Here is a 10,840-nt window from a genome sequence, read left to right as displayed (position 1 = left end):
TTCTATTTCAATTTTCTCCGACTGAAATAATTTTATTTCCAAAGGTAGTGAAGATAATAATAATTTTTATTTAAAAATCCTGCAGGAGGACTTCCGGGAAGATGGCGGGGAGGACTTCCGGGAAGATGGCAGAAGAGTAAGACGCGGAGATCACCTTCCTCTCCACAGATACACCAGAAATACATCTACGCGTGGAACAACTCCTATGGAGCACCTACTGAATGCTGGCAGAGGACCTCAGACCTCCCAAAAGGCAAGGAACCCCCCAAGTACCTGGTTAGGGCAAAAGAAAAAACTAAACAGAGACAAAAGGATAGGGACGGGTCCTGCACCAGCGGGAGAGAGCTGTGAAGGAGGAAAAGTGTGCACACACTAGGAAGCCCCTTCGCGGGTGGAGACTTCGGGAGGCGGAGTGGGGGAGCTTGGGAGCCGCGGAGGAGAGCACAGCAACAGGGGTGCGGAGGGCAAAGCGGACAGATTCCAGCGCAGAGGATCGGGCCGACCGGCACTCACCAGCCGAGAGGCTTGTCTGCTCGCCCGCCGGGGCGGGCGGGGCTGGGAGCTGAGGCTCCGGCTTTTGTCGGAGCGCCGGGAGAGGACTGAGGTTGGCGGCGTGAACACAGCCTGCAGGGCGTTGGTGCGCCGCGGCTGGCCGGGAGAGAGTCCGGGGAGGGGTCTGGACCTGCCGAAGAGGCAAGAGACTTTTACGTCCCTCTTTGTTTCCTGGTGCACGAGGAGAGGGGATTAAGAACGCTGCTTGAGAGAGCTCCAGGGACGGGCGCGAGCCGCGGCTAAGAGTGCGGAGCCCAGAGACGGACATGGGACGCTAAGGCCGCTGCTGCCGCCGCCAGGAGGCCTGTGTGCGAACACAGGTCACTAGCCACACGCCCTTCCGGGGAGCCTGTGCAGCCCGCCACTGCCAGGGTCCCGGGATCCAGGGACGGCTCCCCCGGGAGAGCGCACGGCGCGCCTCAGGCTGCAGCTTCACGCCGGCCTCTGCCGCTGCAGGCCCGCCCCGCACTCCGTGCCCCTCCCTACCCCCCGGCCTGGGTGAGCCAGAGCCTCCGAATCAGCGGCTCCTTTAACCCCGTCCTGTCTGAGCAAAGAATAGACGCCCTCCGGCAACCTACACGCACAGGCGGGGCCAAATCCAAAGCTGAGCCCCTGGGAACTGTGAGAACAAAGAAGAGAAAGGGAAATCTCTCCCAGCAGCCTCAGAAGCAGCGGATTAAAACTCCACAATCAACTTGATATAACCTGCATCTGTGGAATACCTGAATAGACAACGAATCATCCCAAATTAAGGAGCCCTGTGGATGAAAGGCTCTTGGTGCTGCAGCCAGGAGTCAGTGCTGTGCCTCTGAGGTGGGAGAGCCAACTTCAGGACACTGGTCCACAAGAGGCCTCCCAGCTGCACATAATATCAAACAGCAAAAATCTCCGAGAGATCTCCATCTCAACGCCAGCACCCAGCTTCACTCAACGACCAGCAAGCTACAGTGCTGGACAGCCTATGCCAAACAACTAGCAAGACAGGAACACAACCCCACCCATTAGCAGAGAGGCTGCCCAAAATCATAATAAGTCTACAGACACCCCAAAACACACCACCAGACGTGGACCTGCCCACCAGAAAGACAAGATCCAGCCTCATCCACCAGAACACAGGCACTAGTACCCTCCACCAGGAAGCCTACACAACCCACCGAACCAACCTTAGCCACTGGGGACAGACACAAAAAACAACAGGAACTACGAACCTTCAGCCTGCAAAAAAGGAGACCCCAAACACAGTAAGATAAGCAAAATGAAAAGACAGAAAAACACACAGCAGATGAAGGAGCAAGATAAAAACCCACCAGACCTAACAAATGAAGAGGAAATAGGCAGTCTACCTGAAAAAGAATTCAGAATAATGATAGTAAGGTTGATCCGAAATCTTGGAGATAGAATGGACAATAGAATGGACAAATTGCAAGAATCAGTTAACAAGGACCTAGAAGAACTAAAGATGAAACAAGCAACGATGAACAACACAATAAATGAAATTAAAAGTACTCTAGATGGGATCAATAGCAGAATAACTGAGGCAGAAGAACGGATAAGTGACCTGGAAGATAAAATAGTGGAAATAACTACTGCAGAGCAGAATAAAGAAAAAAGAATGAAAAGAACTGAGGACAGTCTCAGAGACCTCTGGGACAACATTAAACGCACCAACATTCGAATTATAGGGGTTCCAGAAGAAGAAGAGAAAAAGAAAGGGACTGAGAAAATATTTGAAGAGATTATAGTTGAAAACTTCCCTAATATGGGAAAGGAAATAGTTAATCAAGTCCAGGAAGCACAGAGAGTCCCATACAGGATAAATCCAAGGAGAAATACGCCAAGACACATATTAATCAAACTGTCAAAAATTAAATACAAAGAAAACATATTAAAAGCAGCAAGGGAAAAACAACAAATAACACACAAGGGAATCCCCATAAGGTTAACAGCTGATCTTTCAGCAGAAACTCTGCAAGCCAGAAGGGAGTGGCAGGACATATTGAAAGTGTTGAAGGAGAAAAACCTGCAACCAAGATTACTCTACCCAGCAAGGATCTCATTCAGATTTGATGGAGAAATTAAAACCTTTACAGACAAGCAAAAGCTGAGAGAGTTCAGCACCACCAAACCAGCTCTACAACAACTGCTAAAGGAACTTCTCTAGGCAAGAAACACAAAAGAAGGAAAGGACCTACAATAACGAACCCAAAACAATTAAGAAAATGGGAATAGGAACACACATATCGATAATTACCTTAAACGTAAATGGACTAAATGCTCCCACCAAAAGACACAGATTGGCTGAATGGATACAAAAACAAGACCCATATATTTGCTGTCTACAAGAGACCCACTTCAGACCTAGAGACACATACAGACTGAAAGTAAGGGGATGGAAAAAGGTATTTCATGCAAATGGAAACCAAAAGAAAGCTGGAGTAGCAATTCTCATATCAGACAAAATAGACTTTAAAACAAAGACTATTAGAAGAGACAAAGAAGGACACTACATAATGATCAAGGGATTGATCCAAGAGGAAGATATAACAATTGTAAATATTTATGCACCCAACATAGGTGCACCTCAATACATAAGGCAAATACTGACAACCATAAAAGGGGAAATCGACAGTAACACATTCATAGTAGGGGACTTTAACACCCCACTTTCACCAATGGACAGATCATCCAAAATGAAAATAAATAAGGAAACACAAGCTTTAAATGATACATTAAACGAGATGGAGTTAATTGATATTTATAGGACATTCCATCCAAAAACAACAGAATACACATTTTTCTCAAGTGCTCATGGAACATTCTCCAGGATAGATCATATCTTGGGTCACAAATCAAGCCTTGGTAAATTTAAGAAAATTGAAATTGTATCAAGTATCTTTTCTGACCACAACGCCATGAGACTAGATATCAATTACAGGAAAAGATCTGTAAAAAATACAAACACATGGAGGCTAAACAATACACTACTTAATAATGAAGTGATCACTGAAGAAATCAAAGAGGAAATCAAAAAATACCTAGAAACAAATGACAATGGAGACACAACGACCCAAAACCTGTGGGATGCAGCAAAAGCAGTTCTAAGGGGGAAGTTTATAGCAATACAAGCCCACCTTAAGAAGCAGGAAACATCTCGAATAAACAACCTAACCTTGCACCTCAAGCAATTAGAGAAAGAAGAACAAAAAAACCCCAAAGCTAGCAGAAGGAAAGAAATCATAAAAATCAGATCAGAAATAAATGAAAAAGAAATGAAGGAAACAATAGCAAAGATCAATAAAACTAAAAGCTGGTTCTTTGAGAAGATAAACAAAATAGATAAACCACTAGCCAGACTCATCAAGAAAAAAAGGGAGAAGACTCAAATCAATAGAATTAGAAATGAAAAAGGAGAGGTAACAACTGACACTGCAGAAATAAAAGAGATCATGAGAGATTACTACAAGCAACTCTATGCCAATAAAATGGACAATCTGGAAGAAATGGACAAATTCTTAGAAATGCACAACCTGCCAAGACTGAATCAGGAAGAAATAGAAAATATGAACAGACCAATCACAAGCACTGAAATTGAAACTGTGATTAAAAATCTTCCAACAAAGAAAAGCCCAGGACCAGATGGCTTCACAGGTGAATTCTATCAAACATTTAGAGAAGAGCTAACACCTATCCTTCTCAAACTCTTCCAAAATATAGCAGAGGGAGGAACACTCCCAAACTCCTTCTACGAGGCCACCATCACCTTGATACCAAAACCAGACAAGGATGTCACAAAGAAAGAAAACTACAGGCCAATATCACTGATGAACATAGATGCAAAAATCCTCAACAAAATACTAGGAAACAGAATCCAACAGCACATTAAAAGGATCATACACCATGATCAAGTGGGGTTTATTCCAGGAATGCAAGGATTCTTCAATATACGCAAATCTATCAATGTAATAAACCATATTAACAAACTGAAGGAGAAAAACCATATGATCATCTCAATAGATGCAGAGAAAGCTTTTGACAAAATTCAACACCCATTTATGATAAAAACCCTGCAGAAAGTAGGCATAGAGGGAACTTTCCTCAACATAATAAAGGCCATATATGACAAGCCCACAGCAAACATCATCCTCAATGGTGAAAAACTGAAAGCATTTCCACTAAGATCAGGAACAAGACAAGGTTGCCCACTCTCACCACTCTTATTCAACATAGTTTTGGAAGTTTTAGCCACAGCAATCAGAGAAGAAAAGGAAATAAAAGGAATCCAAATCGGAAAAGAAGAAGTAAAGCTGTCACTGTTTGCAGATGACATGATCCTATACATAGAGAACCCTAAAGATGCTACCAGAAAACTACTAGAGCTAATCAATGAATTTGGTAAAGTGGCAGGATACAAAATTAATGCACAGAAATCTCTGGCATTCCTATATACTAATGATGAAAAATCTGAAAGTGAAATCAAGAAAACACTCCCATTTACCATTGCAACAAAAAGAATAAAATATCTAGGAATAAGCCTACCTAAGGAGACAAAAGATCTGTATGCAGAAAATTATAAGACACTGATGAAAGAAATTAAAGATGATACAAATAGATGGAGAGATATACCATGTTCTTGGATTGGAAGAATCAACATTGTGAAAATGACTCTACTACCCAAAGCAATCTACAGATTCAATGCAATCCCTATCAAACTACCACTGGCATTTTTCACAGAACTAGAACAAAAAATTTTGCAATTTGTATGGAAACACAAAAGACCCCGAATAGCCAAAGCAATCTTGAGAACGAAAGAAGGAACTGGAGGAATCAGGCTCCCAGACTTCAGACTATACTACAAAGCTACAGTTATCAAGACGGTATGGTACTGGCACAAAAACAGAAAGATAGATCAATGGAACAGGATAGAAAGCCCAGAGATAAACCCACGCACATATGGTCACCTTATCTTTGACAAAGGAGGCAGAAATGTACAGTGGAGAAAGGACAGCCTATTCAATAAGTGGTGCTGGGAAAACTGGACAGCTACATGTAAAAGTATGAGATTAGATCACTCCCTAACACCATACACAAAAATAAGCTCAAAATGGATTAAAGACCTAAATGTAAGGCCAGAAACTATCAAACTCTTAGAGGAAAACATAGGCAGAACACTCTATGACATAAATCACAGCAAGGTCCTTTTTGACCCACCTCCTAGAGAAATGGAAATAAAAACAAAATAAACAAATGGGACCTAATGAAACTTAAAAGCTTTTGTGCAGCAAAGGAAACCATAAAGAAGACCAAAAGACAACCCTCAGAATGGGAGAAAATATTTGCAAATGAAGCAACTGACAAAGGATTAATCTCCAAAATTTATAAGCAGCTCATGCAGCTTAATAACAAAAGAACAAACAACCCAATCCAAAAATGGGCAGAAGACCTAAATAGACATTTCTCCAAAGAAGATATACAGAGTGCCAACAAATACATGAAAGAATGCTCAACATCACTAATCATTAATGAAATGCAAATCAAAACTACAATGAGATATCATCTCACACCAGTCAGAATGGCCATCATCAAAAAATCTAGAAACAATAAATGCTGGAGAGGGTGTGGAGAAAAGGGAACCCTCTTACACTGTTGGTGGGAATGTAAATTGATACAGCCACTGTGGAGAACAGTATGGAGGTTCCTTAAAAAGCTACAAATAGAACTACCATATGACCCAGCAATCCCGCTACTGGGCATATACCCTGAGAAAACCATAATTCAAAAAGAGCCATGTACCAAAATGTTCATTGCAGCTCTATTTACAATAGCCCAGAGATGGAAACAACCTAAGTGTCCATCATCGGATGAATGGATAAAGAAGATGTGGCACATATATATAATGGAATATTACTCAGCCATAAAAAGAGACGAAATTGAGCTATTTGTAATGAGGTGGATAGACCTAGAGTCTGTCATACAGAGTGAAGTAAGTCAGAAAGAGAGAGACAAATACCGTATGCTAACACATATATATGGAATTTAAAAAAAAAAATGTCATGAAAAACCTAGGGGTGAAACAGGAATAAAGACACAGACTTACTAGAGAATGGACTTGAGGCTATGGGGAGGGGGAAGGGTAAACTGTGACAAAGCGATAAAGAGGCATGGACATATATACACTACCAAACGTAAGGCAGTTAGCTAGTGGGAAGCAGCCGCATAGCACAGGGAGATCAGCTCGGTGCTTTGTGACCGCCTGGAGGGGTGGGTTAGGGAGGGTGGGAGGGAGGGAGACGCAAGCGGGAAGAGATATGGGAATATATGTGTATATATAACTGATTCATTTTGTTGTGAAGCTGAAACTAACATACCATTGTAAAGCAATTATACTCCAATAAAGATGTTAAAAAAAAAAAAATCCTGCAGTGACATTTTGGAGAAATTATTAGTCAAGAGCAGATCAAAATCCTCCTTGGCTAATGGAGGAATAGCCAATTTTCAGGTAGAACACATCTGACCAGCTCATATGCCACTTTATTTTACTGCTTTATAGATACATCTCATATATATTGCACATATATATAACAATGGTAACACATTTAAATTAAAGATAGGAGCTGTCTCAGAGGCCATTTATGTGGAAAGTGGGATAATGGGAATGGGAATTTTGTACTGATTTTTATTAGAACAAAAATTTCCTCTCATGATGGAGAGGAATACAGACAGCATGGTGAATTCTAGGAGGATTTTTCTTTGCTGTTTGTGGACCATTTGAGAAAGACAGCTTCTGCCAATCAACCCAGTGCCTTTAATTCATTTGTATTGTCCAGACCTAGAATATGAGCAGGAGAAATGACAGCATATTTTTTCCCCCAAGGTTGCTCCATGAAGACTCCATAGGAAATTTGTTAAAGACTACCAAAAGGAAATTTGAAAGGTAAGAAAATATCTACATAAGCTATGAAATAACTTATTTCAGTGAACATAACCTCCGTTTCAGGTACACACCAGTAGACATGATAATTGTGCTATTTTTGAGTATTCTTTTTTTCTCTCTTTATTTTAATAGAAGCAAAAGGGAAACAATCTAATTATAGATATAACATATAACATATAATAACAGAGTTATTATAATAACAGACTAAGCTCAGTTGCCACTTCCATCATGCTTTCCTCACTGCTTCTTTCTTATCCTCTGGAGTGAGACGTTTGGCTCATGTTCTTCTATAACAGGCTGTTTACTTCTATCAGAACATTTATCACAATATTGGAATATTCCATTTACGTATTGATTCCCCCCTCTAGAATGTGGACTCCTTGAATGTACTTGATATATATCTTTGTCATCTCTGTATCTTCAACATGTAGAACAGTGCCTAATAGGCATAATAATAATCTACCAATGTTTCTTAAATAAATATCTATAGTGGGTGACTATTAGATAAGCATACTCTAGCTGAAGTTTTTAGGTATTTAGCTGAGTATGAGAATAATTTTTAAAGATGTTTAGATGCCTTAAAAAAGTCTAAGTAGATAATTTTGCATCAGTATTGTAGACTGAATATTTAATCATAGCAAGAATACTGTATCTTTAATCCTGTCCTTTCAGTGTTATTTTAAAATTTGTCCTGAAGGTGGCAACATTTAATAACATTCCACAAATTCTTTCTAAGTAAAGCTTTTGTGGCCACCTTTAATTAAAGTTTTGTATTTTAAAATAAATATATTTCCCCCAACCTCTATATCTTTTAATGTAGAAGAAAATATAATACTAAAGTCTTACTTTTGTATTCAGTAACCTTGACTGTACATGTGGAAAGAAACCATTTACAACTTTGAAGACTATAAGTTAACCTAGCTAAAAAGTTCAGGGTAGCTCAGCTCAAATTTCCAAATGTAAGATCAGTTTTAAACACAACATATGCTTCCTGCCAAGCAATTTATATCAACAGATGTATTTAAATATAAGGGTAAATCCATGCCTGTTCTTTTTTTTTTGTGGTACGCGGGCCTCTCACTGTTGTGGCCTCTCCCGCTGCGGAGCACAGGCCCCGGACGCGCAGGCTCAACGGCCATGGCTCACGGGCCCAGCCACTCCGCGGCATGTGGGATCTTCCCGGACCAGGGCACAAACCCGCGTTCCCTGCATCGGCAGGTGGACTCCCAACCACTGCTCCACCAGGGAAGCCCCATGCTTGTTCTTTTGAGGTAAAAATTTATTTTCCTATTATATTCATTCAAATTCAACATAACATTTCTAGTGTTTAATATGACATTAATAAGAGTACAGTCATTTCTAAAAGAATTGCTCGGGAATTCCGTTTCAGTCCAGTGGTTAAGACTTCGCCTTCCAATGTAGGGGGTGTGGGTTCCATCCCTGGTTGGGGAGCTAAGATCCCACATACCTCGCGGCCAAAAAACCAAAACATAAAAAAGAAACAATATTGTAACAAATTAAATAAAGCCTTTAAAAAAATAAAAGAATTGATCTAATAAAAAATAACCAAAAATAATAAAAGCAAGTAACCGCAACACCTAAAAGAAAGTTTGCAATCAATAAATAATCAATAAATAAAAGGTACCAACAATGCAATATATTTGATTATCACACCTGGGCATGTATTGTTCTATTTTCTGTTCTCCATGTTTTGGACTGTAGCCACTTAATAAACAAAACTTTACTAATTCATATTCATCCAAATGTTCAAAACATTACTGTGAAATAGAAAGGTACCAAGTAATGTTTCACGGAGGTTAATTGACTGTGTATGATTCATCAGCGGCAAAGCCAACAAATGGAACTCTGTATTTCTTATCTCTAGATAGTGACAACTGCTCATGGTTATAATTCTATCATTATATTTATAGGCAGTTCAACCACTTTACAGAGCTTCTCAGAGATAGGATAATGTCTGTTTTCATGCTATTTTATATTAGGATTTTGTTATATATACAATTTATATTTTTGCTTATAGCTTTGGGGCTCTATGTACTAGCGAAGCATGCAATAGGAGAGTTATAAGCATTACTTGCTAAAGCTAATATTCATGTTCCTTCCTATTTCTTTCTGTAAAATACATTTCGAAAATTGTCTTAAATTCTTTAATGAGGCTATTCTGAATTGAATGGGATTTTTAAAAGATAATTTTAGGGTAGCAAGTAGAGAAGCTATGTAGTCAGATGAAAACAATGTGGAGGAATCATCAGAACCACGTGAAATTAACTAGGTGAGTGAGGGAAGGTGAAATGCTGTAAGGCAAGCAAGGAGAAACTGGTGTGTGGGGAGTTGAGAGGAACTGGTCAGTGCCTATGGTGGCATGAAACAGATGAAGCTTTCTGACAGGTGCAGTGAGATGTACCCCAGAGAGCATATTCACAGGTTTTAAGCATTCTGCACACTGATACTCTATTAGCAAGGAGGACGTATTCCAACATCATAATTTGCTAAAGTAGAGTTGCCAGATGAAGAATCAAATAGGTGGCATGTTCTGGGGTATAAATTTCCCTCCCACTTCATCTTGGAGGGAAAAATTTCTTTTTTCTTGTCCTCAGGCCAGGCTTACTGATGCTTGCTGTCATTCATGCTGTATGCAAAAAACTCCTTCACTTCTCTTGGGAGGAGAAACTGCCTGTGACACTGGTCACAGATGGCCCTAATCTTGGGCACACTCCTCTGATTTCTATGAAAACAGAACATTAGGCCACATCACTACATCAGGAAATCCACAGAGTCTCCAGTGGGGCACAGGTCTTCAACCAATCCCCTTTGTTCACCATGTGCTAATTGCTATTTAATTCCCATGGGAGTTGTTTAATTTTTTTTTTTTATTATTATTTATTTTAATGTTAAGGTAAAATAGTGCTTGAAAAATGTATGTTTCTTAAAATGTTGACTTTATAGACATTTAAAAATTTCCTTCTAAAAAAAAGACTAACTTGTAGTATTTGGTAATAAAGGTAACTATAATTCTTATTTTCTACAGAAATACTCAATATTTAAATCTTTGTGCTAATACATTTAAAATTCTAAAAAAAAACCTATTGAATCTCAGCCTATTAACTTAATTTCAACTTAAATAGATGATAAAAGGAACCTAGTGAATAAACAGGTTTTATTTTTTCATTTTATTTTTTTGAATTTTATTTTATTTATTATTTTATACAGCAGGTCCTTATTTGTCATCAATTTTATACACATCAGTGTATACATGTCAATCCCACTCGCCCAATTCATCACACCACCACCCCCAACCCCCTGCCACTTTCCCCCTTGATGTCCATACGTTTGTTCTCT

The sequence above is a fragment of the Orcinus orca genome, chromosome 1, assembly GCF_937001465.1.
Source record: "Orcinus orca chromosome 1, mOrcOrc1.1, whole genome shotgun sequence".
NCBI lineage: Eukaryota > Metazoa > Chordata > Mammalia > Artiodactyla > Delphinidae > Orcinus > Orcinus orca.
Note: the sequence above shows the minus strand (reverse complement) of the source record.